Genomic DNA, 17,014 nt, shown 5'->3' with positions numbered 1-17,014 from the left:
TTTGGCTGCAATTGCAGAAGTTGCAAGCAAGGGGTGAGTATGTGTTTTCCATTGCCCACATGTGGGACACATAGGAGAGGAAGAGTGAGCATCCTGGTCACCAAAGAACCCTAGAAACAAGAAGCTGGAGATGGGCTAAGGGCTGAGGTAAGGAGGTGCAAATGAACCACCTGAAATGAAGCTGCATCAATGGAGGTTGAGAACAATGCGGTTGGAGGGTCCCAGGAAGGAACTGCTGAAGAAAGTTCCCCACCAGAGGAAGAGGCCAGTCTTAATGTCTTAGGACCAAAGAGTGAGAAGCCAGATTGCCAAGTAATTGCTTCACCAAAGACTTTCTCACTTTTTTCCCATCCTTCCCTTCCCATTTCCCTGTCCCAGAGGGAATGGAACCCCAAGACGCCAGCTTGGGGAGGCAATGATGAGAAATACAGAAGCCAATAATAGTCACCTTTCCCACGACAAGCTTCCAACCTGAAACAGACCCCAGCTAAGAGAAGATTTTGATGCTATATCAACTTTGGAATTTTGAAAGAGATTAAGGAATTCACATTCTAATTACATAATTGAGATTATGTTTATGACTTAATACTGACCAATATCTCTCTGTTATCTGTAACTAACAAGAAAATTCAACAGTCTGTAGGAGCGTTCAATAAGGGACCAGAGAAGAGGACCCCCATTTAATACATATTACAGAGGTAATTAGAGACAAAAATAAAGTTGCATTTTGATTGTCATATCTGTCCAACAGCCTGTTCTACCCAAGGTCAATGTGCTATCTTTGCACATAGTGCAGTTACGGGCAGGGCTGAAGCCTCCACCCCCTCACTCCCATTTCTCTTTGGCTCTTGAGCTGTACCCACTAACTCCATCTTGATTTTCAGAGCACAGTTTGAATGTTAGTCTTCTGGATAGCTCCACTGATCCTCTCTTTTTCACCTTATACATATGCCTTCTAGGCATATATCAAGTCAACTGACATTAATAGGTCTGTAAGTTCCAAATCTCTCTGCCTTTCTCCTAAGTGTAGAAATCTATCCAACTGCATATTGCTAACTTCATCTGGATAAACCATCGGCATCTGAGACTCCTTATCTCCTCTTGAATTCCCTATTATAATTTGTGTCACACAGGTTCCTGTGAGTCATCCTAGAATGTAGAATATATCTTTTCCCTGAACTCTTCCTACCCAATCCAATCTAGCAGTAACTCTTATACATTTTCTTTTCTAGATGTTTATGAAATCTACTATTTCTTTTCCAGGTCCATATCCACCGTTTATATTAGGTAATAACCATTCTTTCACAAACTTAAAATACCTCCAATATACCTTCTGCCTGGCTGCCAGGATGATATGTCTAAGATAATCTCTTATTTATTATGAAATAAGAGTGTGAAATTCCCTACAAGCTCCAGTTACAAAGAACTGTTTTAAGTTCTTGTAACAGTATTTCTCCATTTTTAATGTGTGCATTGGAATTACCTAGCATCTGGTTACAATGGCAGATTTCCAAGTTGGCTCCTAGTAATTTAGTTCTCAGAAGTCTGACGTGATGTCTGAAACTCTGCATGTTTAACATGTCACAGGTGACTCTGATACAAATGGTCTGTGAACCAACTATCCAAAACAATGTTTTAGATGCATATGAGTGTGTGTGTGTGTAACACATCCATACTCTTTATTACGTTGCTCTCCTGCATTCCTAAATGCCCTTCCTGTGTCTAACCTTAAGACTCAAAGGTCATTTGCTTCCCAAAGATGATACTAATTCCTTCTCAATCTGCCCTAGATGAATCTACCATCAGAATATGTTGTACATGTTTTCATTATGGCATTTATCCCTTGTATTATATTATTTACTTACATACTACTTCCAGCTAGACTCTGAACTTTTTGGAGACAGTAACTCTACTTTATTCATCTAAATGTCTCTAGGACCAAGCACAGTATAAATGGTATATGAGACACTAAAAACTGTTTATTCAGTGAACAAATTAGCAAATGACCTTTCCCTTCTTAAGGTCTTTGAGAGGTTCAGGACAAGGAAATTTACCTTCAATACTGTTTCTTCTAACTGAATATTCTCTTTTAGCATTTTCCCATTCTCTAAGTCTCTTGGTCATCATGTTAGAATAAAGTATGAAGGTGAGAACATTGCCTGTGTGTCAGGAGACCATGGCAAACTCTTGAGACATGAGGAGGCCCTAATAAAATCAATCACACAGGAAAGAAAGAGAATATTAAATTGAGGATGCATTTGTAACATCTAGCTCACTCACACAGAAATAAACTCTAATAAGGTAACAGGCATGAAGCATGCTTTATTTCTTTGTCCATTCTGTGTACACTTGGAGCACAATATCTGTTTTTAACCATATCTGTATTCATCCTCAGAATTTTATATGAATAAGAGAATGAGTTGGGAATGCCTGAAATAAGAATCATGGAGTAAACCTAGGCATCAATTATATAGAAGAATGACTACAGTATATAGTTCCAACATCTATCTACAATTCTTACTGAAGAGCAGATTAATGACAGGAAGTAGGCATGCTCAAGAAATTATCATTTCTGTTTACTGTGTTCTGAATTGCTCTTATTTTAGTCTTACTGATTCTTCTCTGGTCCTTCACATACTTTCTTATTTCACATGGTTTTGTGCAGGGATAATTGCTTCCTTATGTCAAGCTCTTTATTACAGAAAATCCTTATTCTCTTTGCAATTGCCTGAAGTTAAGATTTTTGGTGCATGATTTTCATTAACTGTATTTTAAAGAGTTCGTCTACTATGCTGGCTAAGTACCTGCCACCATGTACTTTTAGCTCAGTCAGGATGTCTTTTTCCATTTGCTCTGTCCTGGAACTCAACTTCTTATCTATGTGCTTCTTGTCATAAACTTTTTCATTCTTACCCACGCAACAGAGACAAGAAGTCACTTTCTTTTGTCAGGAAACTTAAATTCCAGATTTATCAGAAATATGGACACCACGATGGTTCTTGTAAAAGTCTATTAAATGAGAATGTCATGCCCATTAGATATGCAAACTACATCAGACCAAGCAGATCTACTAATTTGATGTTTGCCTTTTGAGATTAACTGGTTGACTTAATTGGTCTGACACCATAATTTGAAAGCTGTTAACCAGTAAAAAGAATGTATATATAATTCACTATAAAACAGGGCACCAGCAACAGAATTTTGGGGACACTACATGACCAGAGCTACCCCTCTTAGAAATCAAATCTGGCAGGGATGTATAGGCAAATTGAAAAATGAGAACACCCTAGAGGTCAGAAGACCAGTTTTAAAGGTCTGTAGCCAGAAAGGGTGGTGATGCTATGATATCTGGGGAGGTGGAATTTGCCAGGCCTGTGAACCTCTGCATTCTAACACTCCTTGGATAGAACAATTTACAATGGCGTGTTGAGTTCTCATAGTAGTCATAATGGTTATGACTTACAGAATTCAGAAAGCCTAACCAAGCACAGCCTTCATTTTCTTTCTTGCCATGCTTCCAAGATCTCATTTTAGGCTTTTCTTTAGAAGACCACATTTACAATAATTCCAAGTCAGCAGGAAATCCACATGTAAAATAAAACTTCTAAATCTGAGATCTGAGATGATTTCTTTTCTAAGAGGGCAAATAGGAAAACTCCACAGTCCTGTCAGTCCTCTGTTAATGAGCACTGAATTCACAGCTCCAGGTTCTGTAAACCTCATTTAGATGTGTCAGCGAGAGCCAGAGCTACATTAAAGGTCTGAACAGGAACAATCATTGTGAAGGCTCAATGCCAATTCCTTTTCATCTTTTAACTGCTGCCTACAGTTAGCACACAACAAATACTAAAAGGTCATCAGAACTCATTTTATAATGAGTGCATATTTATATTTCCAAACTTTTTCCTTTATAACAAAGGTAGTGACAATGGGCTGAAAAGAACTGGATTTGGCCATGGGGAACAGAACTAGCCCTGGATAGAAAGAAAGTGAAAGCCCCAATGCAGGCCATACAGTACAGCCTACTGTCTGAAAATCCCTTTAGATCCCTACAAGAGGCAGTTTACACATCATTTAGAGAAAATGCTCTTAGTATCAGGAATCACGAGATAATGTTTATATCTAACTTCAGCGATGTGTTTCTAGCTACGGAAACTTGAAAAAGGACTTATCCTCTCAGAGCCTTGGTTTTCTCATCTATAAAGTGGGAAAACAATACCTAGTAATCTTTGCCATAGGATTTACCTCCTAGGGTTATTATGTTGATTACATGAATTAACGTTTTAAAGAGTTAGGCACTGCACTAAAGGATAACGTGTTATTATTTAACCCTTCTCATTTTCACTGTCTTTCTCATAAAAAAAGATTTTTATCTTATCATTCCTTCTTTGGTAGAGAAGAGGACTTGGGCTGATTCATCCATGCCCCTCTTGTGATGAAAGAAAAATAGCTGTGAAATCATTAACGTGGACAGAGTTACTAGTAACTAGTCACAAATACTGAGTTATTAGTACAGTTACTAACCACAAAAACAGGAAAGTTGCATTGCTATAACCACATCACCGAAATTAATGAACAGATGTACAGGTTTTGGCTATTCTGCAATCAGAATAGTCTTCTCTGAACTGAGTCCATCCTCTTCCAACCATCTACCATTTCTCATCTGGGCTACAGCTTCATGCTTGTGCTTGACATGGCATTCCCCAGCCAGCATCCAGAGGGGTGTTTTCAGAACCGACATAGCTGTGTCTTGCTCCACTCACCATCCTCCAGGAAAGCTCTTAGAAGCCCCAAATCATCATCCCTTGTCTCACCTCATTTCCTTCAGTGCTCCTCCTTTTGCACTTGGCATCGTGCCCAGTGACCCTGCTTTTCTTCCATGTGCTAATAAGCAAGCCTCAACATAAGGGCCTTTTCTCTTACTGTTCCTTCTTCCTGAAATCCTCTTTCCTGATCTCAATGCAAGAGTCAGCCCCTCAGAGATGATGGTTATAATTGTGTCTAAAGTAGTGCTTGCCGCCTGCTGCTCCCCATCAATTCCCCGTGTATTCCCGTCACAGAAACTATCAAAATCAGCAAGTGTTGTATATATTTATGTATTTTCTTTCTCTCACACTGGAAAGTAAGTCTCCTGAGGGCAGGCACCTTGCCCATATTATTCACTACGGTCTAGGATTATGACCCACATGTAACAGACATGTTGTAACTATTTGTTACATGAGATGAGAAGTGGGAAATTTTTTTTAACATTTTAACATGTATATCGGTGTTAATGGGAAAATACTTACTCCCTATAAAAGGAAGATCTGAGGAAAGATTAAGAGGGCTAAGTATTATGAAGTTATATTTCTGTGTTTTATATACAGATGTCTATATAAAATAAATATAACTGATTGAAATTAAAACATTGTTAAGTTAAATGATTCCTAATTTGAATTTGGAATAAGATTCTAAATCATACAACTACAGCCACCAGTACTGTTACAACTATGTAGAAAGAGCACTAATAACAGTTCTGGCATGTATAAATGTTAGCTATTACTACATCATCACCACCATTAATAGTATTTCTACTCCTACAAGTAAATATTTACCAAATACTTAATATGTAGGAGGCATTCATTACAAGTTTTACAGAAAAATCCTAGGAGGTAGGTGTTTTATGGAAAGAATGCAGGGCACTGTCTTCGGTCAGTAAGTGACAGCACCTGGACTCAGGTCGCGTTGCTATTAAAGACAGTCCTCTTAACCATGCTGAGAAATTCTTTGTGTGTAGAAAAGCACCAGTGTTATGCTGTGAAACTGTCTTTGATCCTCTCCTAACATAAAATGGAGACCGGGTTTTGACTCTCTGCACATGTATACAACGTAGTGAATTATACATATAAGTTCTCTCAGCATCTGTGAATAATGATGCCTGGAAGTGGTCCCTTTAGGTAAAGAAATGGGCAGACCACAAATAAAATCATGCTCCATGCTTCCAAAGGACAGTTTCAGTTCCCCAAATATAATGTTTCTAGGTTAAAAGTAAGTTTTCATTTCACCTTGACAACAAAAATAGTATTGAATGAAAAATGCCTCCCAAAAATGTTCTTACTATAATTACTTTATTTTAGGAAGGAATTGTATGTTTCCCCTGATATAGATGTGTATTTACCTACTTTGTAGTGTAAATCTTAAGAAAACATAAAATTCTGGCTTCAAAGAAAGGTGGTAAGATTTCCCAAATGGCCCCTAAACTTCCCTTGTGGCTGTTTTACTTGGTCCTGGATACTTCTGGATTTTCTACTTCTCCTTTCTCTATTAACATGCACATTTGGCTTCCTCCTAATATAAAAAGATCCTAAACCTTTGGAAGGCAAGTATCTTTGGCATAATAAGGACTTGCGGTATATTTCAGTTACAGAGCTGTGTCACCACTGATATATTCTCACAGCCACTGGATTCATCATTGAAGTAGATCCTGATGCAATTACAATATTACCTAAGAGTTTTACAGAACCTAGATTTTTAAAAACTGTTTCACTGCAGTATAACAAACACATGGAGATGCACACATCACAAATGTACTGCTTAATGGATATTTCATAAGGTGAACATACCTCTGTAAAATCAGCATCCAGATCTAGAAACAAAACTTTATCTGCACCCCCAGATGCTGTCCTTCTGCACCCCTACAGAATTCTCTAACCCTTAAGAGTAACCACTTTTCTAACTTCTAACATCTTGGATTAGTTTCCCCCTGCTTTTGAACTTCATGTGTAATACATATTCTTTTGTGTTGAGCTCTCACTATTGTGTGTGTGTGAGATTAATCCACACATTGTTGCATATAGCTGCAGTTCAGAATCATAGATTCTTAAAAGCTTAAACTCTAACAATGAAAAATGAGGATTCTACAGATGACTCACTTCATTGTCATAAACTCAGTTGATTATTTTTAGTCAAGAAAAATCTATACCATTTTCCCCTTCCATTATAGATTAGTAACTTCTCCTTGCTGACCTAAAACCTGAGTATTTTTTTCAATGTATGCTAGTATTTTTGACATTGTGTCCCTTCAAAATTCGTATTTTGAAATCCTAACCCCCAATTTGTTGGTATTAGGAGGTGGCCTTTTGGAGGTGATTAGATCACGTGGGTGGAGCCCTCATGAATGAGATTAGTGCCCTCATAAAAGAAATTCTACAGCCCCTTGCCCCTTCCACAATGTGAGAATGCATCATGTACGTGGCCCTCTGTAAACCAGGAAGTAAGCCCTCATCAGTACCTGACCATGCTGGAACCTGCATCTCAAACTTCCAGCCTCTAGAACTGTGAAAAATAAATTTCTGTTGTTTATTAGCCACCCAGTCTCTAGCATTGTTAGAGCTGCCCAAACTGGCTAAGACAATGGTAAAATATGTATTGGGGTCTATATCCTTATCTTTTGCTCTTCTAGCAAACAGGTGACAAGAAAAATCATAGACCAAATCCTGGCATTTACTAGAGATGTCATTTATGTTTCTCTATATTCAAGGGTTGCTAAAAATGGAAATGTATGCAATTTTCCCTTAAATGTCAAAAATCTTCATGCCACAGATGGGAATACTGTATTTTCTCTGTGCCTTATTGTAAATCATTTGCTGATGTGTAAATCTAAAGTCCTTTGAGGGTATCAGAAATGTACATGATGCCCCTCAGTGACCCACTTCTACATATGGATCTCTGAGCTGAAATGTCCCAGGGATCAGGGCAAGAGAAACACACTCAACTAGAGAATGTTGTAGTGATTTCACAGCTGCAGATGCTCAAGAGCACAAATTATTCCAGTTAAGGCTGGCATTAACCTAATCTCAAAATCCTTGCTTTGGTTCAGCTTATTTACAAAAGCATCACAATTCCAAGATCTGCTTTTAGCCAATTTGCCCCACTTAGTGAAAAACCATGTCCCCTTTTGGGGGATCTGTTCCACCTAAAATTCAGAATTCATGCTTGTCTAAAGACCATCATTTTGGAATGTTCTAAGCTTATCTGCAGCTTTGCAAATATATGCAGAGGATTTGGGCAACTCTTTCACCTAGGTATAAGAGGTATTTTGGAAATAAATATAGAAGCCTTCACAAATGATCACTGTCCCTTGGTACAAACAAGTGAAAAATGTTTGTTCTTTGAAGTCAAGTGATATTTTGATGTAGATTTTCACTCTGACTTGTAAGAAACAGACAGACCTTGCAATACAAAAGAGGTTGCATTTACATACTGCTTCCAGAAAATTCTTGAGAATGAAAAATCACCACAAGAATACAAAACATGCAGACCACAGACTTATCATAAGCACTGCAATCAAACTGACTGTTCAGCAATCCATACAGAAGTAATATACGCATAATGCGTCTCAGAGAAAGATCTTTGGTCATGCTTCCAAACGGGCAAATGAACCAAACTGCTTGACATTTTCCGTACACATTCACTTCAATGTCTTTTCCAAAGCTTCTTTCTCTGGCTAGATTTTTTTATATCCCCGTCTGTAGGAGTCCATATCCTACTCATAATTTAAGGACGACCTCATATTCCACACACTCCCTCTGAGTCTTACCAAATGATCACATTTAACAAGCTCTTCAACAATTATAACAATAACGGCTATGGTCTGAATGTTTTTGATCCCTTAAAATTAATACATTGAAATCCTAATGCCCAATGTATTAAGAGGGGTGCCTTTGGGAAGTGCTTAGGTCTTGAGGGTAGAACCTTCATGAATGGGATTAGTGGTCTTATTAAAAAGACCTCACAGAGTACCCTCATACCTTCTGCCAGGTGAGGATACAAGTAGTCTGAAACCCAGAAGAGAGTCCTCACCCGACCATGCTGACATTCTGATCTCAGACTCCCAGCCTCTAGAACTATGAGAAGTAGATTTCTGTTGTTTATAAGCTACCCAGTCTGTAGAATTTTGTTATAGCAGCCCAAACAGACTAGGACAATAACTAAAACAACAGCACTAACAATAGAGCTTCCTTTTTTTTTTTTTTTTTAATGTCTCAGAATTTTACATTTTGCCTACAGCAATCCTCATAATCCCCTAAAACAAGAGTTTAGAATCCTCATGTTATGGGAAAGGAGAATGAAGCCATAAAAGGTTAAATAACTTGACTTAGGCTACACAGCTAATGTACAGTAGAATATAGGTCTGCCTGACTCCAAAACCCATGTTCCCTTTAGGGTGCTGCATTGACTTTACTTAGCTAATTTCTGAATAAAGATGCAAAGTCCCAAGCTGTACCTGGGTAACACCTTTCTTAACTTAGAAACACTGAGTAGATTTGCTCCTTTAAGCTTATTAAACCTGTTTCTTCTTTTAAAAATGAAATATTGCAAACTGTACACATTATTACTGCATTAACAAATAGTTTAACATTATAATAATATAAGTAGATGTTTCATGTTGCCCATCAATTCTTAATCTTGCAGGATATTATTTGATCAGTGTCTCAGTACTTCTGTATTTGTCTTCTTCAGTTCCTCTCCTGTCCCTTCGTGTCACATGCTTATATGTGTGAATGTATTTATGTGATCCTTTTTTCAATGGCTTAACATCCAATAATTTTAATTTTTATCTGAGCTTTGATTTCATTGTGAAATACCTTACAGAGTTCTGTTATTCCTTCCATCAGTCTCTTTTTACTGTGTTTTAATTTTTTCTCCCACATATTTTCCTCTATTCTAATGCACATTTTCTCATTCTTTTTTCTCTAGGAGAAAGAAAGAGGCACTTCTGCTGCTGCTTCCACTGCTCTTGATGCCTCCAATGTAGCTTCACATACTCCTCTCCATCTTAAATTATTTGAGTTTGGCACTGGTTCAGCTGCAGCTGCCGATCATCATGTTTCCTCTGGTGACCTCTTTTCCCAGTCCTTTTTCAATCCATTAGTTGACTTGAAGGAGCAACGCTAAAACATTCCCTTGGAGTGTGCAGTGGTTCTGAGTTCACCTTTTAACCAACTCTCAAAACAATACAATTTTCTATTCATTTTCCCTCCAGAAATCAAGTTATTTTAGAGAGAAAAAACCAGCTTTCTGGCAGATGACTTCTTTGACCATTCTTTCCAAAAATGAAACAAACCCAGATTCCAATTTGTGTCCTAATTTCCTTACCCTAAGGATTATTATCCCCCGGCAATGGTTCCCACACTGTCCTTGAAATGTGTTGGTGAGTCATTTCTGAGGATGTAGCATTTGGTCTTTAACTCTTTGCTACTGAATCGTGTATTACGGAAAGTTATAGCAAATGACTGAATTGGTCAAGTTAGCCAAACTTTAGGTCAGCCAAAGGCAAATTTTTCTTTTCTGAATTGTTAGGAAATTACAAAGATGCTGATCTAAGTACAATGGATTGAATATGTCCATTTGAAATGCATTAAACATTAACCATCAATAAGCATAACCTAACTTATTATGACGTAAATAGTATTTTGAATGAAAAAATTCCCTTATATCTTCAGGGACTTGAAAAATTGTGATATGATAATAAATAGAGTTAAAGAGCAAACTCAATGAAATGAAAGAACAAGTTAGACTGCTAATTCAGTCAGTAGATTTTTCAAGTACGTGCTGTTAGAATAAGCCACACAAAACAAGGTTAGAGGAGATAATAATAGATCTTACCATCTGGATCCTGGTTAAGTGCAGAGTTTCAATTATTACGGACAGATAGGCCTTCCATGTTTCAGATGATGAAAAACAATTTTGAGGCTCAATGAACAATGTAACTCGACAAAAGGGAATATTATTTTGAATACAATAAAGGATTCAATGAATTGTTCAATGATTTTTGACAAAACATCATTTTTGATGATTAGTGGAGCATGAACTATGCATGAAAGAGAAAAAAGTTTACCTAATTCATCTAAAATATCATGTTTCTTAGACATTTATTGCTTTTTATCACTTTAAAGCAAAGAAACTATTATTTGGAGAACACTTGTGGTTGAAAATTGCCATTCAACTTGTTAAAATGACCATTGTTATTACTGAGAAAACAACTTTCCTGAAAACAGATTCACACTGAGAAGAAAACGATGCAGAATTTTGAAACCGGTTGTTCCACCCCAGATATGTTAGTTGAGAAGCAGTCTACAGTAAAAGGAAATTTGTTTTCTCTATTTGAAAATTGTTAATTTTCTTAACAATGCTATAAGATCAACACTTTATTCTGTGCATAGCAACTTTTTAACGCAGGGCTTTGTATGGCTTGGCTTTTCTCACCTGCACTGTTTTACACCTGAATCAACTGAATTGTGGCTGGGACAGAAGAAATCAGTTGGTTTCCTCAATTAATTTCACATGTGCATGGCTTCCCAAGGAAAAGTAATGCTTTTCCAGCTTATCTAAATAAAGGCCAGTCAGTATTGTATACTGTGCTCAACACTGCATGCTGAGAAAAATAGAATTTGTGAGTCTTAACAAATAAGAAAACCCTATCAAACAGTTGTCTGATAGTTTCAAAGGAATGTTTTTAAGATATTCACAAGCTCTATGACATATTCTAAGAAATCTGATGGACCCATTCACTGTGTCAACTGAACTGTGGATCCCACCTCTGCTGCTGCAATTCCGTGATCTATAAATTCTTCATTTAAAACTATGCTTCAGGGGGGCTTCCGGGAAGATGGCGGAAGAGTAAGACGCAGAGATCACCTTCCTTCCCACAGATACACCAGAAATACATCTACACGTGGAACAACTCCTACAGAACACCTACTGAGCGCTGGCACAAGACCTCAGACCTCCCAAAAGGCAAGAAACCCCCCCACGTACCTGGTGCCTGAGGAGAGGGGATTAAGAACGCTGCTTAAAGGAGCTCCAGAGACGGGCGCGAGCCGCGGCTAAAAGCGCGGACCCCAGAGACGGGCATGAGACGCTAAGGCTGCTGCTGCGGCCACCAAAAAGCCTGTGAGCGAGCACAGGTCACTAGCCACACCCCCCTTCCGTGGAGCCTGTGCAGCCCGCACTGCCAGGGTCCCGGGATCCAGGGACAACTCACCCGGGAGAACGCACAGCGCGCCTCAGGCTGGTGCAACGTCACGCCGGCTCGGCTGCGCAGGCCCGCCCCCCCCCCCGGGCCCCCCCCCCCCCCCCCCCCCCCGGCCTGAGTGAGCCAGAGCTCCCAAATCAGCGGCTCCTTTAACCCCGTCCTGCCTGAGCGAAAAACAGACGCCCTCCGGCGACCTACACGCAGAGGCGGGGCCAAATCCAAAGCTGAGCCCCGGGAGCTGTGCGAACAAAGAAGAGAAAGGGAAATCTCTCCCAGCTGAGCCTCAGAAGCAGCGGATTAAAGCTCCACAATCAACTTGATGTACCTACATCTGTGGAATACATGAATAGACAACGAATCATCCCAAATTAAGGAGGTGGGCTTTGAGAGCAAGATTTATGATTTTTTCCCCTTTTCCTCTTTTTGTGAGTGTGTATGTGTATGCTTCTGTGTGAGATTTTGGCTGTATAGCTTTGCTTCCACCATTTGTCCTAGGGCTCTATCCATCCGTTTTTTTTGTTTGTTTTCTCTTAATAATTTTTTTAATTTTAATAACTTTATTATATTTTATCTTTATTTTTTTAATTATTTATTTTATTTATTTTTGGCTGTGTTGGGTCTTCGTTGCTGTGCGCAGGCTTTCTCTAGTTGCAGTAAGCGAGGGCTACTCTTCGTTGCGGTGCGCTGGCTTCTCACTGCGGTGGCTTCTCCTGTTGCAGATCACGGGCTCTAGGCGTGTGAGCTCAGTAGTTGTGGCTCATGGACTCTAGAGCGCAGGCTCAGTAGTTGTGGCGCACGGGCTTAGTTGCTCCGCGGCATGTGGGATCTTCCCGGACCAGGGCTCGAACCCGTGTCCCCTGCACTGGCAGGCGGCCTCCCAACCACTGCGCCACCAGGGAAGCCCTATCTTACTTTATTTTACTTTATCTTCTTTCTTTCTTTTTTTCCTTCCTTCCTCCCTCCCTCCCTCCTTTCTTTCTTTCTTTCTTTTTCTTTATTTCTTCTTCTACTAATTCTTTCTTTCTACTTTTTCTCCTTTTTATTCTGAGCCGAGTGGATGAAAGGCTCTTGGTGCTGCAGCCAGGAGTCAGTGCTGTGCCTCTGAGGTGGGAGAGCCAACTTCAGGACACTGGTCCACAAGAGACCTCCCAGCTCCACGTAATATCAAACAGCGAAAATCTCCCAGAGATCTCCATCTCAACACCAGCATCCAGCTTCACTCAACGACCAGCAAGCTACAGTGCTGAATATCCTATGCCAAACAAGTGGCAAGACAGGAAAACAACCCCACCCATTAGCAGAGAGGCTGCCTAAAATCATAAGTCCACAGACACCCCAAAACACACCACCAGATGTGGACCTGCCCACCAGAAAGACAAGATCCAGCCTCATCCACCAGAACACAGGCACTAGTCCCCTCCACCAGGAAGCCTACACAACCCACTGAACCAACCTTAGCCACTGGGGACAGACACCAAAAACAATGGGAACTACGAACCTGCAGCCTGCAAAACAGAGACCCCAAACACAGTAAGATAAGCAAAATGAGAAGACAGAAAAACACACAGCAGTTGAAGGAGCAAGATAAAAACCCACCAGACCTAACAAATGAAGAGGAAATAGGCAGTCTACCTGAAAAAGAATTCAGAATAATGATAGTAAAGATGATCCAAAATCTTGGATATAGAATAGACAAAATGCAAGAAACATTTAACAAGGACCTAGAAGAACTAAAGATGAAACAAACAATGATGAACAACACAATAAATGAAATGAAAAATACTCTAGATGGGATCAATAGCAGAATAACTGAGGCAGAAGAATGGATAAGTGACCAGGAAGATAAACTAGTGGAAATAACTACTGCAGAGCAGAATAAAAAAAAAAGAATGAAAAGAACTGAGGACAGTCTCAGAGACCTCTGGGACAACATTAAATGCACCAACATTCGAATTATAGGGGTTCCAGAAGAAGAAGAGAAAAAGAAAGGGACTGAGAAGATATTTGAAGAGATTATAGTTGAAAACTTCCCTAATATGGGAAAGGAAATACTTAATCAAGTCCAGGAAGCACAGAGAGTCCCATACAGGATAAAACCAAGGAGAAATACGCCAAGACACATATTAATCAAACTGTCAAAAATTAAATACAAAGAAAACATATTAAAAGCAGCAAGGGAAAAACAACAAATAACACACAAGGGAATCCCCATAAGGTTAACAGCTGATCTTTCAGCAGAAACTCTGCAAGCCAGAAGGGACTGGCAGGACATATTTAAAGTGATGAAGAAGAAAAACCTGCAACCAAGATTACTCTACCCAGCAAGGATCCCATTCAGATTTGATGGAGAAATTAAAACCTTTACAGACAAGCAAAAGCTGAGAGAGTTCAGCACTACCAAACCAGCTCTACAACAACTGCTAAAGGAACTTCTCTAGGCAAGAAACACAAGAGAAGGAAAAGACCTACAATAACGAACCCAAAACAATTAAGAATATGGGAATAGGAACATACATATTGATAATTACCTTAAATGTAAATGGACTAAATGCTCCCACCAAAAGACACAGATTGGCTGAATGGATACAAAAACAAGACCCATATATTTGCTGTCTACAAGAGACCCACTTCAGACCTAGAGACACATACGGACTGAAAGTAAGGGATGGAAAAAGATATTTCATGCAAATGGAAACCAAAAGAAAGCTGGAGTGGCAATTCTCATATCAGACAAAACAGACCTTAAAATAAAGACTATTAGAAGAGACAAAGAAGGACACTACATAATGATCAAGGGATCGATCCAAGAAGAAGACATAACAATTGTAAATATTTATGCACCCAACATAGGAGCACCTCAATACATAAGGCAAATACTAACAGCCATAAAAGGGGAAATCGACAGTAACACATTCATAGTGGGGGACTTTAACACCCCACTTTCACCAATGGACAGATCATCCAAAATGAAAATAAGTAAGGAAACACAAGCTTTAAATGATACATTAAACAAGATGGACTTAATTGATATTTATAGGACATTCCATCCAAAAACAAGAGAATACACATTTTTCTCTAGTGCTCATGGAACATTCTCCAAGATAATCATATCTTGAGTCACAAATCAAGCCTTGGTAAATTTAAGAAAATTGAAATTGTATCAAGTATCTTTTCCAACCACAATGCTATAAGACTAGATATCAATTACAGGAAAAGATCTGTAAAAAATACAAACACATGGAGGCTAAACAATACACTACTTAATAACGAAGTGATCACTGAAGAAATCAAAGAGGAAATCAAAAAATACCTAGAAACAAATGACAATGGAGACACAATGACCCAAAATCTATGGGATGCAGCAAAAGCAGTTCTAAAAGGGAAGTTTATAGCAATACAACCCTACCTTAAGAAACAGGAAACATCTCGAATAAACAACCTAACCTGGCACCTAAAGCAATCAGAGAGAGAAGAACAAGAAAACCCCAAAGTTATCAGAAGGAAAGAAATCATAGAAGTCGGATCAGAAATAAATGAAAAAGAAATGAAGGACACAATAGCAAAGATCAATAAAACTAAAAGCTGGTTCTTTGAGAAGATAAACAAAATTAATAAACCATTAGCCAGACTCATCAAGAAAAAAAGGGAGAAGACTCAAATCAATAGAATTAGAAATGAAAAAGGAGAAGTAACAACTGACACTGCAGAAATACAAAAGACCATGAGAGATTACTACAAGCAACTCTATCCCAGTAAAATGGACAACTTGAAAGAAATGGACAAATTCTTAGAAAAGCACAACTGCCAAGACTGAATCAGGAAAAAATAGAAAATCTGAACAGACCAATCACAAGCACTGAAATTGAAACTGTGATTTAAAATCTTCCAAAAAACAAAAGCCCACGACCAGATGGCTTCACAGGTGAATTCTATCAAACATTTAGAGAAGAGCTAACACCTATCCTCAAACTCTTCCAAAATATAGCAGAGGGAGGAACACTCCCAAACTCATTCTACGAGGCCACCATCACCCTGATACCAAAACCAGACAAGGATGTCACAAAGAAAGAAAACTACAGGCCAATATCTCTGATGAACATAGATGCAAAAATCCTCAACAGAATACTAGCGAACAGAATCCAACAGCACATTAAACGGATCATACACCATGATCAAGTGGGGTTCATTCCAGGAATGCAAGGATTCTTCAATATATGCAAATCAATCAACGTGATACACCATATTAACAAATTGAAGGAGAAAAACCATATGATCATCTCAATAGATGCAGAGAAAGCTTTCAACAAAATTCAACACCCATTTATGATAAAAACCCTGCAGAAAGTAGGCATAGAGGGAACTTTCCTCAACATAATAAAGGCCATATATGACAAACCCACAGCCAACATCGTCCTCAATGGTGAAAAACTGAAAGCATTTCCACTAAGATCAGGAAAAAGACAAGGTTGCCCACTCTCACCACTCTTATTCAACATAATTTTGGAAGTTTTAGCCACAGCAATCAGAGAAGAAAAGGAAATGAAAGGAATCCAAATCGGAAAAGAAGAAATAAAGCTGTCACTGTTTGCAGATGACATGATACTATACATAGAGAATCCTAAAGATGCTACCAGAAAACTACTAGAGCTAATCAATGAATTTGGTAAAGTAGCAGGAAACAAAATTAATGCACAGAAATCTCTGGCATTCCTATACACTACTGATGAAATATCTGAAAGTGAAATCAAGAAAACACTCCCATTTACCATTGCAACAAAAAGAATAAAATATCTAGGAATAAACCTACCTAAGGAGACAAAAGACCTGTATGCAGAAAATTATAAGACACTGATGAAAGAAATTAAAGATGATACAAATAGATGGAGAGATATACCATGTTCTTGGATTGGAAGAATCAACATTGTGAAAATGACTCTAATACCCAAAGCAATCTACAGATTCAATGCAATCCCTATCAAACTACCTCTGGCATTTTTC

Source organism: Monodon monoceros, unplaced genomic scaffold (assembly GCF_005190385.1).
Source record: "Monodon monoceros isolate NGI ecotype Baffin Bay Population unplaced genomic scaffold, NGI_Narwhal_1 Super_Scaffold_1, whole genome shotgun sequence".
Lineage (NCBI taxonomy): Eukaryota > Metazoa > Chordata > Mammalia > Artiodactyla > Monodontidae > Monodon > Monodon monoceros.
Note: the sequence above shows the minus strand (reverse complement) of the source record.